General features: G+C 35.5%; 1 protein-coding gene across 5 annotated transcripts in view; it reads left to right on the top strand.

The window, feature by feature from the left end:
• RASEF (RAS and EF-hand domain containing) overlaps nt 1-21,602 on the top strand; it is an 825,381-nt gene extending 803,779 nt beyond the window's left edge. For all 5 annotated transcript variants that reach the window (XR_011966209.1, XR_011966208.1, XR_011966205.1 and 2 more), the window contains one exon: nt 21,295-21,602. The gene's annotated coding sequence lies outside the window, so the exon portion shown is untranslated. The remainder of the gene's footprint in view (nt 1-21,294) is intronic.
• Nucleotides 21,603-22,142: the final 540 nt, after the last annotated feature.

Raw genomic sequence — 22,142 nt, 5'->3', positions numbered from 1 at the left:
TCCAATTTAATGCTAGAAATGCTAATTGTAATGTAAACACAATTAAAAGAAACAAGGAATAAGCAAAGGCAAAAAGGAAACAAAATCATCATTTTTTGCAGATGATATGATGGTTTACTTAGAGAATCATAGTCAGCTAAGAAATTAATTGAAACACTTAAGAGGTTCAGTAAAGCTGCAGAACATAGAATAAACCTACACAAATCATTAAGGTTTTTATGTTTCCAATAAAAACCAACAGAAAGAGATTTTAAAAAGAAATTCCATTTAAGATAACCTTAGACAATGTAAAACTTGGCACTTTATCTGCACACATGAGAACTTACTTGACATATTTACAAAACACTCTTTACAGAAAGATGGAATTAAATGATTGGAGAAATGTTAGTTGCTTGTGGACAGACTGAGAAAATATAATATAAATGATAATTCTACCTAAATTATTTATTCAATGCTATACCATACTACCAAAGAATTACTTCATAGAAGTAAGAAAAATAATAAAATTAACATGGAGGAATATAAGGTCAAGAATATCAGGAAATTAATTTTTAAAATGAGAAAGAATAGGGAATAGTAGTACCAGGCCTATTATGAAAGTATAATTATCAAAATAATATGGGACTAAAGAGGTACTAGGAAATAAGAAGGTTGAGCAGCAGAATAAATTAGGTACATAATATATGAAATCACAAGACCATAATAGTAAAGTGTGTGATAAACCTAAAGATCCCAGTCACTTGGAGAAAGAACTTAATATTTGACCAAAAACTATTGGGAAAACTGGAAAGTAGTCTGGTAAAAACCAAATGTAGATCAATAACTCATAATGTATCTCAAGACAAGTTCCAAATGGATACATGATTTAGAGATAAAGATTAGCATATAAACAAATTATTAAAATTATAAATTATAACACATACATAACTTATCATATGCAATAAAATTATAAACAAATTTAAGGAGCATAGAAGAAATTATCTGTGGCAGCTATAGATGGGGGACGATTTCATTACCAAAAAAGAGATAGGGAGGTTCATAGAAGATAAAATGGTCAATTTTAATTACTTAATAAAATTAAGAAATGAATGAAACTGAGGCAACTGAAATTCAAGGAGAAACAGGAAATTGGAGAAAAATCTTTGTAGCAACATTCCCTAATAAAGTCTCATTTCCATATTTTAACATGACAACTGATAGCTTAGATTTCTTCTTTTGAAAACTGAACTTTTATCAACTGGGGAATGTTTCCTATGTTAAATTTATAAGAATAAGACACATTCCCCAATTGATAAAGGTTCAAATGATACGAATAGGCAGTTTTTCAAATGAGATATCTAAGCTATCAAGTGCCATATTAAAAATATTACAAATTGCTAATAATTAGAGTAATTTAAAATACAACAACTCTGAGGTATTGCCTCACACCCACCAGACTGGCAAAAGTTGATAGAAAAGGAAAATACCAAATGCTGGAGGGACACCTTAATGATCGAGTTGTAGACTAGTCCAACTATTCTAGAAAAGCTATTATACTCTGCATACTCCTTGACACAGAGATGCTGGAACTGGGTTTATATTCCAAAAGTATCAAAGAAGAAAATATACAAAAATATGGCAATTCTTTTTATGGTAACAAAATACTAGAAACTAAGGGCTGCCCATTAATTGAGGAATGGCTGGTATATGATATATGAATGTGATCAAGTACTATTATGCTGTAAGAATTGATTTAAAGAATCAAAAGAAACATGGTAAGACTTATATGACCTGATGCAAAAACGAAGTAAGCAGAACCAGGAGGACAATCTATATAATAACAAAAATATTGTAAAAATGAACGACTTTGAAAGTTATGTGTTCTGAACCTCTATCAATACAATAACCAAGTGCAATTCCACAAAATGGACCACTCTTCATCACTGAGAGATGGTATGACCATGAAATTTGTTTCAGTTCTACAAGCAATTATTATATACCTATTGTGTGCCAAACATAGTGCTAGGAAACTTACTGGGAATGTTAAAGAAGGTTTTCATGTTTCTAGTAAGGGATTAGACTAAATTAATTTTAACCTTCCTGTCAACATAGAGTCTATAATTGAGCTTTTTTTGTTTAACACATTGAGCCTATGTATAGGTAAACATTATACACACGCAACTATTGTTAAAATAGAAAAGATCAGCTGATAATATTCTGGTTTTATAGTTTTAACCAAATTAGAAAGAGACAAAAACATAGTAGTGCATATAAGAGTGTACTTAGATATAACAAAAAAAAATGGTTTTTGAAACAAACACATTCAGGTAAAAGACTAGTTAACAGTTAACAGTTAACGAGTTAACAGTTCTTAAAATGAACTTGGATTTTTTTTTTGGTGGGAGAGAGGATAGGGAAGGTTGAACAGGGAACTTGTGTGTAAAATACCTAGGGGAATCAAGCAGGCAAGTTAACAGTATGCTTGAGTAATTCCTGACAGCAGGTGCTCCCATATTTCCAGATTTTGGTCTCAAACACCAAGTTAACATTGACTGGTTTTGATTACAAGGTCTTGCTCCAACCTTCCTTCCAGTGTTGAAACATCTTGTAAGAACAGAAAAAGTCATCGCTTTTGTCATCTTGTGTTAAGTTTTACCCTTTGGTTTTAACCACACTGAATTTCTAACTATTAATTGAGCATCTCTTGTACTTTGGGGATAAATGAAAGCCTAAAAATATTATACCTAGTGAGTACAGTATAAATTAAACTGTGTGGTAACTTTATGTTTACCAACAGAGAGGGTATCTTACAAGTCCTTTCAGGTACTATGTCACTGACAGTTCAATAGCCACACTCATGACAACATTAAAAAAAAAAAAAAAACCCTTTGTTTTTAGACGTAGATTGTTAAACAATGCATATTTCTCTTCTTTTTCCACCCAACTTCACCTTCCAGCAAAAAGATTTTTTGCTTATATATCAGATGAAGATTCCTCTGTTTGCTATTTTTTGTGGTTGTTTTCTGAGAGCTGGGTGGCAGGTGGGAAGATGAACATTAATAGTGCATCTTTAGTTGATTCTTAAGTGCCATACAGAAAGAAAAGTACATCTCCCTTTATTCTCTGCACAGATGGGAGCGTATGGGTGAGGAAAACTGCATAGGATGTTAGACTGGGTTGATATGTTGGTTAGTTCTGCTAAATTGTTTTTGTTATCATCTTTTTTTATTATGCACGATGGCTCTGTGGTAGGAAGGGAATAGTAAATGTACTGGAAATGAAAGTGATGTAAAAACAAAAGACGTAAATTTAAAAAAAGAATCAAGCATCATCTTAATTCTATTTCTCCACTCACGTTGAATAGGAGTTCCCTTATTGTGCTTTAAGATCACTACCCTGGCAATAACGTATCTTTGTGCATTATCCCACAGTTCCAAGAATGCACTCAATTCTGGGTCACTTGAGCAGCAAGATGGAGGACTAGACATTTTCTAAGATCTTCACAACCTTTGGCTATTTTCAAGGTCTATAACACTCAGAATTCAAAAGGTCAAAACAAAATGATAGCAACAAGAATGAAACATCAACTGACACTCACTGACCTGCAGCTCACTTAATATCCTTCTACTTTAAGGGCAGCAAAGCTGCACCAGGAGACCTAAGAACCTGATAGAGACTTACTTATAACAAAACCCATGCCTATACCACAGTCTCCACTCCCTCCTTCCAGTGCTTCCAGTGGATTTAGGCTATAGAAATTTGCGTAGGCGATGACACTTTCTGCAACCCCATAGCACCACACCTCAAAGTTCTTAAACTGCCGGTGTTAAGAGTAGGAAACCCTGTATCATCAGAAGGCAGCTCTATGAACTGCCAGTGATGGGAGATACCCTTATGGCACAGGTTTAAATTGCACGTGCCAGGGCAGAAAACTAAGGGACAGAGGGAGCAGGAAAGTATACTGTGGGGTGGGGGGTGAGAGTGAGAGACAGAGACAAAGAGAGAGAGAGAGAAAGAGAGCTGTGAAGCCCTGTACTAAACTTGAGAAAAAGAGCATAGCTTCCAGTTGGGTCCAGTTATGACCACCCAAAAGTTACTTGGAGCAGAGATCTAGGCTGGTGAACTATGGCCCAGCATGGTAAGAGGCTGAGACTCTTTTAGATTGAACCCCCAAGGAAACCACCATCAGAAGTAACAGAATCACAAAGTTACTAGGTGAAAATTAGGGAGGAAAAGAAGATTGAAATTACCTAAGATCTCAGAAGAAAACTAAAAGATCTCAAATGTAATGGGTTAATCAATAGGGAAAACAATAATAATAGAAGTAAATAGAAGATCACACCAGATCCAAAATAAAAAATAAAACCACCAAAAAAAAAAAAAAACAAACTAGATTAGACATCCATAAATATTGCAAAACAAAAGAAAATGACTGAACACTTGATGACACAAAGAACTTTGTGTAATGTGAGAACATATAACCATAATGCTGTTCTCAAGTGGTTTAAAAAAAGTGAGAATAATAAGAACAGATTTTATGGTCTGCACAGCAAAAATAATGGGCATAATAGAAAAACAAGAATATATGATTGCAAGTCACACTACAGAAACAAAAGAGAAAATGACAATTGAGAATTCAATTGTATAAAGTGGAGAATAATCTAGAAGAAGAGAAGTAAAAAAGAAATACTAAAAGAAAATGCACGCATTATGGAAGCAAAACATACTGGTCTCTAAGACAAGATGCATAGAAAGAAAATCTAATAATCATAGGTCTCTTATGAAAATATGACAGGACACAAAATCTAAATGCCATAATGAAGGAAATAATAGAAGAGAACTGTCCAGAATTTGTCAATATAGAAAATGCACTACAAATTGAAAGAATTCATAAATCACCTCTGGATAAAAAAAAAGAAAAGAAAAAACAACAACAACAACAACAACAAACCGAAGTCTACAAATTCTAAGGCACATAATCATTAAGTTTAGCAGTTTAATTTAGAAACAGCAAGTTTTTCAAGGGATCATTAGAAAGATTTTTAAATACAAGTAAAAGGAAATTGAAATAATGAGAGACTATTCTCACACCAGAAAGTGAAGTACAGAATAAAATAATGTATTCTAAAAAGCAATGGAGTTCAGGATGAAGCTATAGGAGACCTATACTGTAAACTTAAACTTACTTAAAAATGTGAAAAATGTGGATGTTCAATAACAAAGAGGCATTTGAATCATTTTTAGAAAGAAAATTAGTGGGTATTATTTATGCCCCAAACATTGAAAATGCAAGAGGAGTGAATAAATGTAGAAGCAGAGGCCAGCAATCTCAAAAATCATCAGAGTGACAATGGAAAGACCAGTAAAGAACTTCATTCTAAAAGGACATGATGTGTCAGGGGCAAAGGTATAAGTTTGCTGGAGGTAACAGGAAAGAGGTCAGCTTGGGGCATTGTGAACAGAACTTGGCAATACCCTGCCTGGAAGTGAATTGGTTTTTTTTATGGGACTTTTGCAGCATTGGAAGGCATAGGTAAGGGAAGGGAGAGAGCCAGGGAAAAGAGAGGAATGTGTGATATTCCAGGGTAAAAATCAAAGACTAGCAATGAGAAGAAATTGGTCTCTGTGTTCTCAAAAAGAGAAGAACGTACAAAAGAGAAAGTGAGGAAAAGAAAGGGGAAGGATTTTTAAAAAGGGCAAAATTAAGGAAGCCATGTTTTGTTGGTGGGAAAATTTTCCATTGAAGAATGCTCCTATGGGTGAAGAGAGATGAAGACCTTAGAATCATGGGGTTAATTGGTACCTGGGGAAAAGTATAAAATGAGTTATATAATCAGGTATATTGTGGGGGAAGGGCCCTACCATGGTGCAGTTTCCTCTCTAGCACTTGCAATAACTGGCATTACTCTGAGTGCAGCACAATGGAAAAGGGAATACATATGGCAAGCTCTACGATGCAATCGAACAAACTGCCTCGCTCGGGGTTCCTAGAATAGATGCTTTGGGAATTTTGATTCCATGAGGAATACAGAGAAAAGAAAGAGTCCATATCGTTAATAGAGATCGTGAATCAGACAATGAAGATCTAGAGTAGATAGAGAGAATGGAAAATGAAGAAAAGTAAAGGAAATCCTTTATAGAACTAATAAACAGGAGTAGGTGAAGGGGAGGACAGGAAAGGTGAATCTACTTGACTGAGAGGGAAAAGGGAGGGGGATTATATAACAGATAAAAGCAATAGAGAAAAAAAGGAACTAATAATCAAAATCCCAAAGGAAAGAGATAATAAACAAAAGGAGGAGAGCACAAGTAAATGAGATAGTACCAGTGGGAAGAGGATCACCTTAAAAAAAAGATTAAGGAAAAGTAACTCAAAGAATATAGTACTGTGTTTATGGCAGAAGAGGATAAAAAAATAACTTGAACAAAACCCCAGTATTAGAAAAGGATGGAAGAAAATATGAACCACCTCATAATTTTAAATGAGAATGGATTAAACAATGCAACAAAATGAAAAAACATGACAGGGTGGATAAGAAAAAAAAAATTATACTCTATTGCTCACAAGTAAAACATTTTTGAAAACCCAAAACATACACAGAGTAAAATAAGGATATAGGGAGAATTACTATGCATAAAGTGAATCCAGAAAGCGGTAGTTGCCATACTGCTCTTTGACAAAGGAAAAAATAAACATTCAAAAAAATAAAAAGAAATAAATAGAAACTAAATTTAAAAGAACCATAGACAACAAACCAACATCAATAATAAAGATATTCCAAATGCCATAGCATCCTAATTCATGAAGGAAACATTATCTAAGACATAAGAAGACATATAAACTAACACAATAGTGACAGGAGAATATAATATCCCTCTCTCAATTTTGGATAAATCTAATAGAAATAGAAACAAAAGGAAAATATAGAATTACACAAAATTTCTGGAGAAACGAAAGTTAAAGGACTCAAGCAAAAGAAAATACATATTTCACTGCACCAAATGGAACATTTACAAAAATTTACCGTGGACTTGGACACAGAGATATTGTAAACAAATGGAAAAAGGCAGAAATAATACATGCCCTGCATGCCATAAAAAGAGTAATTGGTTCAGACAATAACAAAAGATACAGACCCAAATGGAGACTCAGCAACAATGAAAACAACAAAACATAAAAAATATGAATGGATGATCCATAGCAGCAATAAGTAGAAGTAAAAGCTATTTCTTTTAAATGTTTCATGAAATTGACAAAACCTTAGCTAATATGATTAAAGAGAAGAGCAAGAATCAAATCAATAAAAGGGCACAAAGAAATCACAGCAGAATTAGAAGAAATTAAATAAAAAATTTGAACATATTATGCATAACTAATATGCCAACAAAACTGAAAACACAAAAAGAAATAGAATACTTTCAAAAATATAAAACATTCAAAAGGCCAGATAGAGATCTTAAATAACCTGATCTCAGTAAAGGAAATAGATTTGGCTATAAAAGAACTACCAAAGAAAAACAAATAACAAAAACTCCTGGTCCTGATATTTTCATAGTAGAATTCTATCAGACTTTTAAAGTACACTTAGCACCCGTACTTCATAAATTATTCTCAAGAATGGAGAAAGAAGGCATTCTATGAAAATCCTTTTGAGAAAAAATGTATTCCTAATACCTAAATAAAGAAAAAGTAAAACATAGAAAGAACACTATAGTCCAATATCTTTAATGAATATTGATTCAATGTTGTTTTAAAAAAATCATATCACCCATAAAAGCATCTATCTAAAATCAAAAGCAAGCACCTATATAAGAGATATACTCTAAAATTTTTTCCAATAAATGTGGGAATGAAGCAAGGCTATCCTTTCTTCCCCCTATTATTTGACATAGTTCTGGAAATACTAGCAAAATCAATAAGAGAAAGAAATTAAAGGGAGAAAAGGTAGGAAAGAAGAGATAAAGCTATCCTTATTTGCTGATGTTATGATGGTTTATTTGGAAGTTCTATGGGTTCAGCAAAGATACTAATTGAAACAACAGTTTTTTCTCTGACATCATGGTACTCTTTGGAAGCAAAGGAAGAACACAACAACAGCTTTAGCAAAGGTGTAGGCTTCAAAATAAATCCTCCAAAATCAACTGTATTTCTATATAATAATAACAAAATAAAAGAAACAGCAATAGAAGGGGAAATTCTATTCCAAATAACTATAAAATGCATAAATAATGGGGATTGACCTACCAAAGCACAGAAAAGATTTGTGTGGAATCAGTTACAAAATATTCCTTTAAAAATAAAAAAAGACCAAAAAACCCTTACATAAACGGCTGGAATATTCAGTGCTCATGACTAGTTCATTCCCAAATAATAAAAATGACAATGCTACAAAATTAATTTATACTCTGAATGCCATTTTAATGATTATTAATCAGATTGTCAGGGGGATACTATACAAAACTTGATAAATAACAACAAAAGTAATTTGGGTAAACAAAAGACCTGGAATATCAAGGGAAATCATGAAAGAAAGAGAGATGAAGACTTCCAGACCTTGTTACATTATAAAGTAGCAATCATCAAAACCATTTGTTACTAGTTTAAAAATAGATAGTTAGATCAGCGGAACAGACCAAACAAAGAAGAATCAGAAGCAATTGAAGTTAATAACCCAGTATTTGATAAAGCACATAAAAACATAAAAAGGAAAAAAATATAGACATAAAAAGTATGATAAGAAACACCCTCACTTAAAAAAAAAACTGCTGGGAAAACTGGAAAAGAGCCTGGCAAAGAAAACATAGCCTTAGACAAACACCTTATATTATTTTCCACAACATATTCTAAATGGATTTACAACCATATTAAAGGTCATAGTATAAAAAAATTAAGAGAAACAGATCATATACATCTTATTGCCATGGGTACTAGTTGTATTCTCAGTCAGATGAGATAGAGGCAAATACAAAAGTTAAACAAGACATCTTTTATTATTTGAAACTGAAAAGCTTCCACATAGACAACATTAATGCATCTTGATTAAAAAGAGAAGTGATTAAATAGAGGGGAAAAAGTCTTCATATCACATTTCTCTGATAAGGGTTTGGTATCTAAGATGTTGTTGTTGGTCATTCATTTCTAAAGAGGATCAAAGGCATCATAGGTGATGCCTTGACTTGTGTGTGAATTGGATTCAAATGAGGCAGAGTTGCACAAAATCATTAGTTTCACTTTCTCTTCCTGAGTTATCAAAGTCCGGTGGCAGAACCAAAATCAAGATGACTGGCAATGGCAGTGGATGCTCTTGGCATTTTTGATGCCTGAACCACAGGATACACAGTGCCTGCTTCAGATACCTACATGAAAGTTTGAGAAGGTCAGCACAAGAACTCAATGGAACAGAAGAAACATCAAGCAAGACTGACCACACCATCTAAAAGCGAAGCAGGCAATGAATATGGAACATAGCACAAAGCCCCAATTCAGGAACTAAAGTAGCAGAGATAAGTAAATCAATGAAAGCATCAACCAGTTTAAAATGTTATCACGTATCTTACTCCATAAAAACTGCTAGCAGAGATTTAAAAGACAAAAATAGATTTTCCACAAGAATACATGAACACCTAGAAGAAATGGAGCAAGAAATTAAAAAAAAAACTATTAGTGAAAGAATTATAAAAATGTATAGCTTAGAAGGAAAACTGATAAAACTTACCAAACAAATGGAATCCATGAATTCTAGTGTAGCCCATCCCCCCCAAAATCCAGTAACTCCAAGAAAAGGCAGGAAACCTTAGACAAAAATTCACAAGAATTTTTTAAAATAGAAAAAATATATGACATAAAAAATGATTTGGAAAACAGATTAAGGAGAGACCATTTTAGAATCATTTGACTCTTTGAAAACCATGAAAACAAGAAAGCCTGGATATTGTATTTCACAAAACTGTAATTGAGAACTGCCCTGATCTTTTAGAATCAAAAGGAAAAATACAGAAAAATACATATGAAAAAATAGAAAGAACTCATCAATCACTTCCTAAAAAGAGCTTCAAAATGAAAGGTTGAAGATTGTCATTGGTAAAATTTAGAGCTCTCACATCAAGTTAAGAAAGAGCACAAATGGCTAAAACAAAAAGCTGTTTAAGTATTGAGAAACTATTGTCATATAGTCACACAAGATCTACTTTAAAAAAATGAGAGATCTTAGAATACAATATTCCAAATGGCAAAATATAAATTTAACCTGCAAAGTTTTGTAGAAACTTATAAGAGGGAAAATTGATCTTTAAATGGAATGGAAGATTTTCAATTATTTTTTATTAAAAGACCAAAGCTAAGTAACATCTTTGAAATATAAACACAAGAATCCAAAGAAATCTAGAAAAATTGATTTATTTCAGCAGTTAAAAAGAGCTGTGTGATGAGGAAGTGCTAACATTCTAATAGGAGGAGAAGAGACTTAAACACTTTACTTGAAATAGACAAAGGAGGATTAAGTACACATATGCGTACACAAAGAAGTACATCAAACTCAAAGTGGAAACAAAGGAAGATTTTCTGTGTGTGGTGTGGTGGGATTAATAGGGCGAATAATTCTGAATGGAGAATGGTTGTTGCTGTTGCTGTGTTTGTTCTTTGTTCTCAAACAGGACCATGACATCAAGATGATGACCTCACTTGCAGTTAACTTTGATTTGAGTGAGGGAGGGCTGTGCAAGGTCATCAACCTTACTTTTTTCTCTTGAGTCATCCAGGTCCAGTGGCCTGATATTCATCAGGATGACTGCAGATGGCCTAGGATGCAATGGGAGTCCCTGGCCTTTCAGGGCAAGGTCTTATCACATCCTCACTTTGAGTGAGATACACCCATTCAATGAACAGACTTCTTTAAGTAGTTATTCAAGGGATGGCTCCTTTAATAAAAAATAATCAAACTGGGAGGGGAAGATCTTCAGGGTTCCTAGGTAAAAGAGAAATAATTACTATTTAGTAATTACAGTCACTCTGTGCTAGGTGGATGGGGACTTGTTGTCCAGTTTACGAGCTCCAGAGTGAATCAGGTTTAAGGCTTGATTTTTGAGCAAGAAATGTAGCCAGTAAATCCAGCAAATGTTAAAATGAGAATGGTTAAAAGAGAAAGAACTTATGATCCTCAACAGAAGGTTATTCAAAGGAAGGAGATAGAGATAAAATAACTTGAATCCAAGGAGAAACCTTGCATTATGTCTTTGACAACTGAAGAATGACTGAACAAATTGTGCTATATGATTGTAGTGGAATATTATTATCCCATAGGAAATGACAAGAGGTTATTTTAAAGAATTTGGTTAATACAAACTGTCACAGATTGAAGTGAACAAAATTGGAGGAACATCTTACAACATTGTAAGGAAAAACAACTTTGAAAGACTTAAGAACTCTGATATAAACAATAATCAACCATGGCACCACTCTAAAGGACCTATAATGAAACGAGAGAGAGAGAGAGAGAGAGAGAGAGAGAGAGAGAGAGAGAGAGAGAGAGAGAGAGAGAGAGAGAGAAAGAGAGAGAGAGAGAAAACATGTTATTTTGAAATATGACACTGTGTGGATTTATTTTGCTTGATTATGCTATTTTTTTGCAGACTTTGTGCCCTTCTTTATTTCTCTCAATACAGGAAAAAAGAAGGGGGTGAAGGAAGGGAATTAGTATCAGTTAATTTCCTTCTTTGTATCAGGGATTGTGCAAAGTACATTAAAAATATTTCATTTGATCCTCCAACAACCCTGTAAGGTACATATCATTATCATCTCATTTTCTAATTGAGGGAATTGAGGCAGAGAGAGTCAGTGACACACAACTAGTGTCTGGGGCTGGATTTGAACTCAGTTCTTTCTGTCGCCAAGCCTAGGACTCTATTGCACCACCTAGCTGTTTCAGATAGTTACTGACACTGAAACATTTTATTTTTAATTCATAGGAAACAGTAGGAAATTCAAAAGAAAGCATGGAGAAGCAGGATAGTTTTAAAAGTAATGAGTCAAACTAAGAAACCTTTTTTTAAAAAAGTAAATGGTGTGAAATGGAGACAGTTACCACACAGAATTTCCTTTTTATGTTCTGCTGTCTGTATGAAAATATGTCTCTTTTTCAGTGTTTTAATTTCTGAATTAAAAAAAGGAAAAGAATGAAAAAAAAATGATTAAATTCAACCCATTCATCTTACAGATGAGAAAACTTATACCTCAAAAACTTGTCTTATATTTAAAATAACAGTTCATTAGTACCAAAGCCAGCACTAGAACCTACTTTTCTTGGTCCCAACTACATCTAGCCCTTGTCCCCCTGTACTGAACTAGAAAATAAAGAAGCCAACCCTGTTAGAAAGAATTTTGCTTTACACTGCATTCTAAATCCTTTTTATCCTTGCTTTTTTAAATCAATTATCAATTTAAAGATTTTTCTCCCACATTTTTCCTTTTTGTTGCAATTAAAAAATCTTGAATTTTGGAAATGGAGATAAAACCCTTTATACCCTTGGATGTCACATTTCATTTATGCTAATAAACTGTGAAAGAAGCTCTGGCATGACAACCAGAAATCCTCTTTCTCCTAAAGCTCTCAACCATTGAGAGATGGATGGATATGATACTGTGCTTTGCTTTTATTAGTAATAAATTGTGAGTCTTCATAAGTCTCTCTTACTGTATTCGTGATATTGACAGTTATCATTAAGAAGTTTTGTAGGTACTGATCAGAATTTTAAGCCTATGACTTCACATAATGTTTTCTAAACAGGAAATTAAACTTGTGCATATGGTTCAACCTATCAGGAAAAGATTCCTGGCTCCTAGTGCTCTCAATAGACAGCCTAATACAGAAACTAATTATATTTATAAAGCCCTTAAGATTGTAAACAAACAAAAACAGTATTATGGCACACAGTTTTTCAAGTTCAGTCATTTCAGTTGTGTCCAACTCTCTATGACCTCTTTTGTATTTTCTTGGCAAAGATACTAGCATGGTTTGCCATTTTCTTCTCCAGCTCATTTTACAGATGAGGAAACTGAGGCAAACAGGGCTAAGTGATTTGCTAGGATCACACAGTTAGTAAGTACCTGAGCCTGGATTTGAACTCAATTCTTCTTGACTCCAGGAACTGTGCTCTAACCACTGCTCCATCTAGCTGCTCAGTTTTACAAACGCATTAAAATTTACAAATCACTTTTCTCATAACACTGTGAAATAGGTACTAAAAGAATTACCATGCCCATTAAACAGATTAAGAGACTGAACCTTAGAGGCACTGAATGGTTTGGTTTTCCAAGAATCTCAGTCCATTAAATGGCAGAACTGGGTGACAAAACATGGTTTTATGGCTCCTAGTCAAGTGCTAGCGCTGCTGTGCCACACAGCATGCTTCAAGATTACAAACCCTCTAGAGTGGATTAGTTATTTAACAGTTCTATATAGCATTATATAGCTGTGCAAGTGTATTGGACACATTTCAATTTAACGTTTATCAAGCATTCACTATGGTCAAAGTACTATGTTTGTAAGATGTTACTAGTGAAAGCTATACCCTGACAATCCAACTTGAATTCTATGTAGCAATAAACTAAGTGAATTTTAATTCCAGCTCTATTTCTCAAGAGTTGTTTGATCTGTGGCAATTGTCTTCACCTTTGTAGATGTTGTCTTATGTATGAAATAAAGGTGTTGAAAAATATTATCACTGATAGCCCTTCCAGTGGTATAATCTGAAGGCTTCATCAAAGGCAATGTTAGAGGTGGCATAGTATAGACTTGCAGGGGTGGGGAACCTGCAGTCTTGAGGACACATGTGGCCCTCTAGGTCCTCAAGAGTGGCTCTTTGATTGAATCCAGACCAAATCCCCTTAATAATAGAATTTGGGGGGGGGGTGGAGTCAAGATGGCAGAGTAGAAAGATGAATCTACTCTAGCTCTCCCTGCAAAGTGGATAAAATACCTGTAAAAAAATGACTCTAAACAAATTCTAGAGCAGCAGGAGTCACAAAACAACAGAGGTAAAGAGATTTCCAGCCCAAGACAGCCTGGAAGACTGACAGGAAAGGTCCATTGTACCAGTCTTGGAGCAGAGCACAGCCCAGACTTGGCTGCGCAGCACCTGCAGGGATGAGACTGGAGCAGGCTGCAGGGCACAAAATCATGGGCAGCAGCTGCAGTTCCCAGATTCCTCAACCCACAACACCAAAGACAGTTTCAAAAGTCAGTGAAAAAGTGCTTTCACCTGGGTGAGAAGGGAATGAGGTCTGCCCCGGGCCCCAAAGAGGCTGTGGTTGCTGAGACAGTAGCATCCATTTTAGGATCCCTCAGCCTAAAGCCCCAGGGGGTCTCAAGAAGCTGATTTGAATCTCAACCCTGAGTGGCAGTCCTGTGGTAAGGAGGAGCATTGGCATGGTGAAACTGGAGGCAGTTGTAGAAAGGGAACCCTACTCACAGATCCTGGGCAGAAAAGTTTGTGGTTGCTCCCAGACCAAAGTGCAGACTAGGAGAGGAGTAAACTCCTTTCCCTTGATTGTTTCACCTTGGAGGAATTGAGAAATTACAGGTCCCTAGAGCATACCTTCCACTTGACAAAGGACTCAAAAGTCAAGTGACAGGCTGGGGAAATATCCAAAAAAAGAGAAAAAATAAGACTATAGAAGGTTACTTTCTTGCTGAACAGATATTTTCCTTCATCCTTTCTGATGAGGAAGAACAAAGGATACCATCAGAGGAAGACCTAAAAGTCAAAGCTTCTGGATCCAACACCTCCAAAATAAATATGCAATGGTATCAGCCCATGGAAAGGCTCAAAAAAGATTTTGAAAATCAGGTAAGAGAGGTGGAGGAAAAATTGGGAGGAGAAATGAGAGTGAGGCAAGAAAGTCATGAAAAATGAGTCACAGCTTGCTAAAGGAGACCCAAAACAATGCTGAAGAAAATAACACCTTTCAAAACAGACTAACCCAAATGGCAAAAGAGGTTCAAAAAGCCAATGAGGAGAAGAATGTTTTAAAAAGCAGAATTAGTCAAATGGAAAAAGGGGTTCAAAATCTCGCTGAAGAAAATAGTTCTTTCAAAATTAGAATGGAACAGATAGAAGCTAATGACTTTATGAGAAACCAAGAAATTACAAAACAAAACCAAAAAAATGAAAAAATAGAAGACAATGTAAAATATTTCATTGGAAAAACAACTGACCTGGAAAATAGATCCAGGAGAGACAATTTAAAAACTATGGGGCTTCCTGAAACACATGATGAAGGAAAAGAGCCTAGACATCATCTTTCATGAAATTATCAAGGGAAACTGCCCTGATATTCTAGAACCAGAGGGTAAAATAAATATTGAAAGATTCTGCCAATCACCTCTTGAAAGAGATCCCAAAAGGAAAACTCATAGAAATATTGTAGCCAAATTCCAGAGTTCCCAGGTCAAGGAGAAAATATTGCAAGCAGCTAGAAATGAACAGTCTCAGTATTGTGGAAACACAATCACGATAACACAAGATCTACCAGCTTCTACATTAAAGGATTGAAGGACTTGGAACAGGATATTCCAGAAGTCAAAGGAACTTGGATTAAAACCAAGAATCATCTACCCAGCAAAAGTGAGTATAATACTTCAGGGGAAAAAATGGTCATTCATAAAATAGAGGACTTTTAAGCATTTTTGATGAAAAGGCCAGAACTGAATAGAAAGTCTGACATTCAAACACAAGAATCAAGAGAAGCATGAAAGAGAAATCATGAGGGACTTACTAAAGTTGAACTATTTACATTCTTACATGGAAAGATAATATTTGTAACTCTTCAGCTTTTTCTCAGTATTCGGTTGCAGGGATAATATACATATAGACAGAGGGCACAGGGGCAAGTTGAATAGGAAGAGATGATTTCTAAAATAAAATAAAATTAAGGGGTGAGAAAGGAATATATTGGGCAGAGAAAGGGAGAAATGGAATGGGGCAAATTATCTCTCATAAAAGAGGCAAGAAAACTTTTCCAGTGGAGGGAAAAGGGGTAGATGAGAGGGAAAAAAGTGAAGCTTACTCTCATTACATTTGGCTTAAGGAGGGAATAACATGCACACTCAATTTGGTATGAAAACTTATCTTATACTACAGGAAAGTAGAGGAGAAGGGGATAAGTGGGTTGTGGGGGGAATGATAGAAGAGAAGGCAAATAGGAGGAGGGAGTAACTAGAAGTAAACACTTTTGAGGAGGGACAAGGTCAAAAGAGAGAAAAGAATAAATAGGGGGAAGGATAGGATGGAGGGAAATATAGTTAGTCCTATACAACATGACTGTTATGGAAGTCTTTTGCATAACTACACATATATAGCCTATATTGAAGTGCCTGCCTTCTCAGTGGGGATGGATGGGGAGGGAGGAAGGGAGAGAAGTTGGAACTCAAAGTTTTAGGAATGAATGTTGAGAATTGTTTTTGCATACAGCTGGGAAATAAAAATTACAAGGTGATAGGTATAGAAATCTGTCTTGTACTATAAGAAATGAGAGAAGATGAGGGAAAGGGAAAGGAAGGGTTGATAGAAGGGAGGGCAGATTGATGGAAGGCGAAGTCAGAATGCAAGGCATTTTGGGGTGGGGGCAGGAGAGAGATGGGGAGAAAATTTCCAACTCAAAATCTTGTGGAGATGATTGTTGAAAACTAAAATAAAATAAATAAATTTTTTAAAAAAAGAATTTGTTCTATCAGTTAAAAGGTCACATTGATGACCTAGAAGGCTACATGTGGCCTCAAGGCCTCAGGCCTCCCACCCCTGAACTATAGAGCAAAAAGCTCTTACATTGGACCAATGCTTAGTACTGTATCTGGCACATCATAGGTATTTAATATTGATTGATTGATTGACCAGAAGTTTTGCTTATTAGCTGCATGAAAGTGGAAACATTAGCTAATATCTATAAACTTTAGTTCTATCATTTATAAAATAAATCTATTGCCTGTCTTCTTGTCTTCAAGATGTAGATATGATCTAGTTAATGGTATAGGAAAGGATCAATTAGTTACATGCTGATAATATAAAGACAAAAAACAGTTTTTACCCTCAAGAAGGCTACATTTTACTGGATTCTAGAGTATTCTAATATGAAGTTAAATTAAAAGGAAAAAGGAAGTTTTCTCAACCACCTCACTGAAAACATCCAAGTTTCTTAAATATTTTACAGGTGACCATAGAATGATCTGTGGGAAGCAGACTTCATAATAGCCCATGTGTGCTCTGTCTTCTGTGAAATTCTGGTTAACCCAATCTGAAGCAGAGTCATTGTAAAGAATAAAAAAATGCTACAGCTGAAAAAAAAGAAAACTGTTGAGGCAAAAGGAGTCCATGAGGGCAGAGTTGACTTTCTTTGAGGAATTTTCTCTCTGACATTATGATCTAACAATTGGTCATTCTTATTAACCACAAAGTTCCCCTGAAAGGGCATAGAGATGATTTCACAATCATTATATTGAAACTAAGTGGGAAAATTTTACTAACAACCATGTCACCAGAATAGGAATTGAACTTTAGGACAGCTGGGCCTTCTCTGAGCCACTCTCCTCTTTACTAGAATTTTGGCCATTGAGAATGAAGAGAAAGTAAATGCTTGTTAATTGAAAAAAAAAAGGCAATTTAATTTTAAAGGTCAGTCTGAGGTTTTATTTCTAGGGTAGAGGGAGGGCTCAGATTTTTTACTTTTGGACAAGGAGTTCCCAATTGGAATTTACAAAGCATTATATCAGACAAGACAAATTTAAAAATATGATTTATTTTTTTTAAACTTTTCTTTCTCATGGGAAAAGGGTACTAGTATGTTCTTAACTTTTATTATGTCATAAATTCCTTTGGTAATCTGGTGAAGCCTGTCAACTTCTCTGAATAAAGTTTCTAAGTAATTGAAAGAGATGCTAAATTTCAGCCAGAGGTTAGTGAAAAACAAGATGTATTTTCTTTTCCTATCCACAATCTTTTTCCCCTCCCCATAGGGTCCTTGAAGCTCAGGTTAAGAATCTCTGCACTAAACTATACCCACCTCTGATATTTACTAGCTGTGTGACCCTTGTTAGGTAATTAACTTCCCTGATTTTTCATTTCCTCATCTGCAGAACGAGTTGAACAAGATACCAAGGTCCTTTCCAGCTCCAAATCCTATTATCCCATGCTTTGGCCATGAAGACAGAATGTTAGAGCTAGGAGGCATCTTAGAGATAATCTATCCCAGCCCCTAATTTCACAGATGAGGAAACTGAGGGAGAGTGGCTTTCTAAGATCACACAGCTAATAGAGAGCAGATCCTAATTCAGCGATCATAGCACTATATCATGCCTCCCTATTCATTGTTTCTAACCGGCTTCATTGAAGAGGGCAGAGGTCAAGTTTGAGACGGGGGTTCCAAGGAGATAAATTTGCTACAATTATTTCTTTTTATCCAGACTTGTTTTATCTTGAGGTTTGTCCCATTGCTGGTGAAACTCTGGAGGAAACACACACACACACACACACACACACACACACACACACATCATACAAATATCTGCATGAGAAGTGGTGGACTACATGAGGTCTGTATGGCTCCAATTATGATTGATAACATTCCATTGGCTTCATGCTTATTTTAAAGTTCCCCTTGACGCAGATTGATTAAAGGCGAGGACCTATACGAATCTATGAAAAATTTATGGATTTTGAAAGAGCTTTAACATGTACTATTTGGGCACAAATCATTTCCTGGCTGTCACTGCTTTCCCCCACAATCTCTCTTTCCTGGGTAATATATGTTTAATAATCAAAAACTGATGCTATGGATTAAAGAATCAAGATGTTACAGAATAAGGTAAAAAAAAAAAAGAAATTAGATTTGTATGATTTTAACAATTCTTTAATCTGCTCCTGGGCAACAAAAGTGATTTGTGTCAGCCGTTATTGCATTAAACTTTCATTTTCTTCCACCAGCACAGGATTATATAAAGGAGTATTGGATTGCACTCAGCATGGATAAGCGGAGTGCTGTCTCTGCTGCCAAGGACCAAATGGATTTCCTTCTTTTGTTGATTTATATTTTTATTGCTGTTTTTTCCCTGCTTCTAATTCCCATTACCTTTCTGTTTGCCAGCACTGAGATACCCTCCAGGAGCAGCAGAAAGGCAGGCAAAATTATTGGCTTATTGTATATATTTATGTTCCAAGAATCCTTACCAGTCTACGTCAGAGAAGGAAAGTAGCCCCTAGCTATGAAAACCATATTCTAGTCTTAAACTAGAAAATTAAAACTTTTATGATTAAAAATACTCCTCTTTCACTTTAAAATACACAGACAGACATATACACACATACACACTCATACAACTAATTACTTTTGTCTAGCCTTCAAATAAAGTGCCTCAGATATCCCTTGTTTCTCCTCATAGCACATCTGGAAAACCATAATAAAGATATAAGACAAATACCTTTCTTCTCCCTTCAGAGAGCCCAGGAAGACCTAAGCAACAACTTCTGCAAGGCTTAGGGGTCAAGGTGGGGGCAGGGTGGGGAAGCTTTTAACAATCCCTTTAGGTCCCTCCTAGATCCATGAGAATAAAAGCTGGTCCTCATCACCACAACCACCACCATCAACTTTATAGAGAGCTTTAAGTTTACAAAGTACTTTTATATGTAAATGAATGAATGACCATTTCTTAAGTGCTTAGCATAAACCAAGCACTGTGTTAAGTGTTGGGGGAGATTAAAAAAAAAAAAATGAAATAGTCCCTGCCCTCAAGGATTTTCCAATCTAATTGGGGAAGAGGACACATAAAAGAAAGTTCTTCTCTGGGAGGGGCATTTCATTATTAACATCATCACCACTGACAAAATAGTTGCCCCCAATCTCTGAGAGAGATCAGTGACCCACAACAACAACAAAAAAATCTAAGACCGGTGTTTTTAGTATACATCATCGTTTAGCATATGTCACAAAGTCTAAATTATGTGTAATATAAGGATATGGCCTGGAACTGTGATTTCATTGGTGTAGCAAACTTCAGGGTAAGCAAACTTCCTCTACCAATGCAAATTGGCACCTTCTCTGCCACTTATAATCTTGGAGAGCTTTCCTAGCTCCAAAAAAAAAAAAAAAAAAATAGAGGTTAAGTTAATTGCCCATGATTACATAGCCTCTCTATATTAAAGATGGGACTTGTACTTGGGTCTTTCTGACTTCAAAACCAGTTCCATTCCTGCTGCATCACACTGCTTCTCATGTGGAAAGAAAAGCTCTTAAAATTGAGAGACTTAGCAGAAGAAATTAAAACCATGTGGGTGCAAGATGACATGTATATCAAATCATTTCATGTTGTTCTGTCTGCTGCTGGAGTTGTCTCAAAGATGCATTTAATAAGCCTGCAGAGGATGAGTTTACCATGCAACACTTTTATTCAATTATATTCAATTTATGTACCCAGGAATGGTCTTCTGAACATTTAATAGAAAAAAAAAAAAACAGGATGATGATTTGTGCCTGGACTGTTCCTATCTTACTTCCATCTATTATAAAGTGCAAATGTTAATAATAATGGAAACAGTATTAACTTACATTTAAATAGCATTTCAAAATTTCCCAAAGAACCAATACAACACAGAGAAGAAATGATCATCCCATACAGTATTCTCAGAGGTGCCATTCTAAGCTTCATGAAAAAAACTTGGGGAGTATGAGGAAATAATAAGCACTTTGCACTTTGAGATGATGAAGAGTTGCCTTACGAAGTGTGGAGTCAGAAGAACTTATGTTATGTGTGTTCATCCTTTGTTGCCGAAGAAGACCATGTCATCAGAGAAATGACGACATGATTTGCACTTGACTTTGTATTGAGTGAAGGAGGGAGGGCTGTGCAGGTCACCAGCCTCACTTGTCCACCAGATATTCATCAGGATGACTGGAGATGACCCACAATGAGGCAATTGGGGTTAAGTGACTTGCCCAAGGTCACATAGCTAGTGGGTGTCAAGTATCTGAAATGAGTTTTGAACTCAGGTCCTCCTGACTCCTGCACTGGTGCTCTATCCACTGTACCACCTGACCTCCCCATCAGAAGAACTGATGATACATTGAATGTAGAAAAGATAGGGACTATCCCTCTGCCTTTCTCTTCCTTTCCTACTGTCAATCCCTTCCAGATTGTTTTGAGTTGTTTTCAAGAAAGGGAGTGGGTAGGGAATGGGCAGTTGGCTTTATTTACCCATTCTATGTGGCTTGAGATGCTTCCATGGTATCTAAAACACAACCTTCTTTTCTTTTTACTCTTTTCTGATCTTAAGCAACAGAATCCTCAGATGGACCTGTCTAGGTTTGGAGATGACTGAAAATTCTGAGATCTAGAGCACTGAATAACGGAAAGGGAAGAGCTCCCTGCTCCATCTTGGGATGCCACCAACAAGAGCACTGACCTGATTCTAGACATCTTGCCAGCAGATGCACCCAGAGTGGCTTGGGCATTATAGAACAGAGGTGAAATGTAAAATACTGGATTTGTATTCCTGCCAACTGTTTTATGCTCATGAGAAGGTTTAACTATCAAAAACATAGCAGATTACAACAGTAAATATAAATTAAAGCATTCAATTAATGTCCTGAGTTTGTTTTTTTTTTTTAGAATGTCTTCTGTATGTAGGAATAAATTATATTTCCTCACAAATTACCTGTAAATTAAGTACTTCTTACTCCTCTTCCCCTTTTAAATAAATCCTAGTCATGAGCTATAACGTAAGCTATGAGTACATTCACACCCCAAAGTACTAGGAATGGGGTTTAATGATCATGAAAAGGGGAGTCTTTCCTTACAGTGTGATTCCACTAAGACTCAAGTCTGTCTACATGTTATCCCTGAGTACAGAGCAAAGGGTGGGTACAGCCCCCCAGGCCCTTTACACACAGCAGTGTCTACTTAAGATTAGACTTACAAATCAGGAATATACAAGTTAAAGTCTTGTCTCTGACACATTAACTGTGTGACCATGGTCAAGGCACATGAAGTCTTAGGTACCTAGACAATACTCTAAGACTAAGTTACAAAGGAACCTATAGAGGAAAAGTGATCTAAATTGTATCAGTGGAAAGATTTTCCACACCTAGAGTTTCTGTCTCTGATGAAAACACAGACCTAAAG

This window comes from Notamacropus eugenii, chromosome 1 (assembly GCF_028372415.1).
Source record: "Notamacropus eugenii isolate mMacEug1 chromosome 1, mMacEug1.pri_v2, whole genome shotgun sequence".
NCBI classification, from domain to species: Eukaryota; Metazoa; Chordata; class Mammalia; order Diprotodontia; family Macropodidae; genus Notamacropus; species Notamacropus eugenii.
The sequence above is the reverse complement of the archived record's forward strand: the minus strand, read 5'-3'. Positions and strand labels throughout refer to the sequence as shown.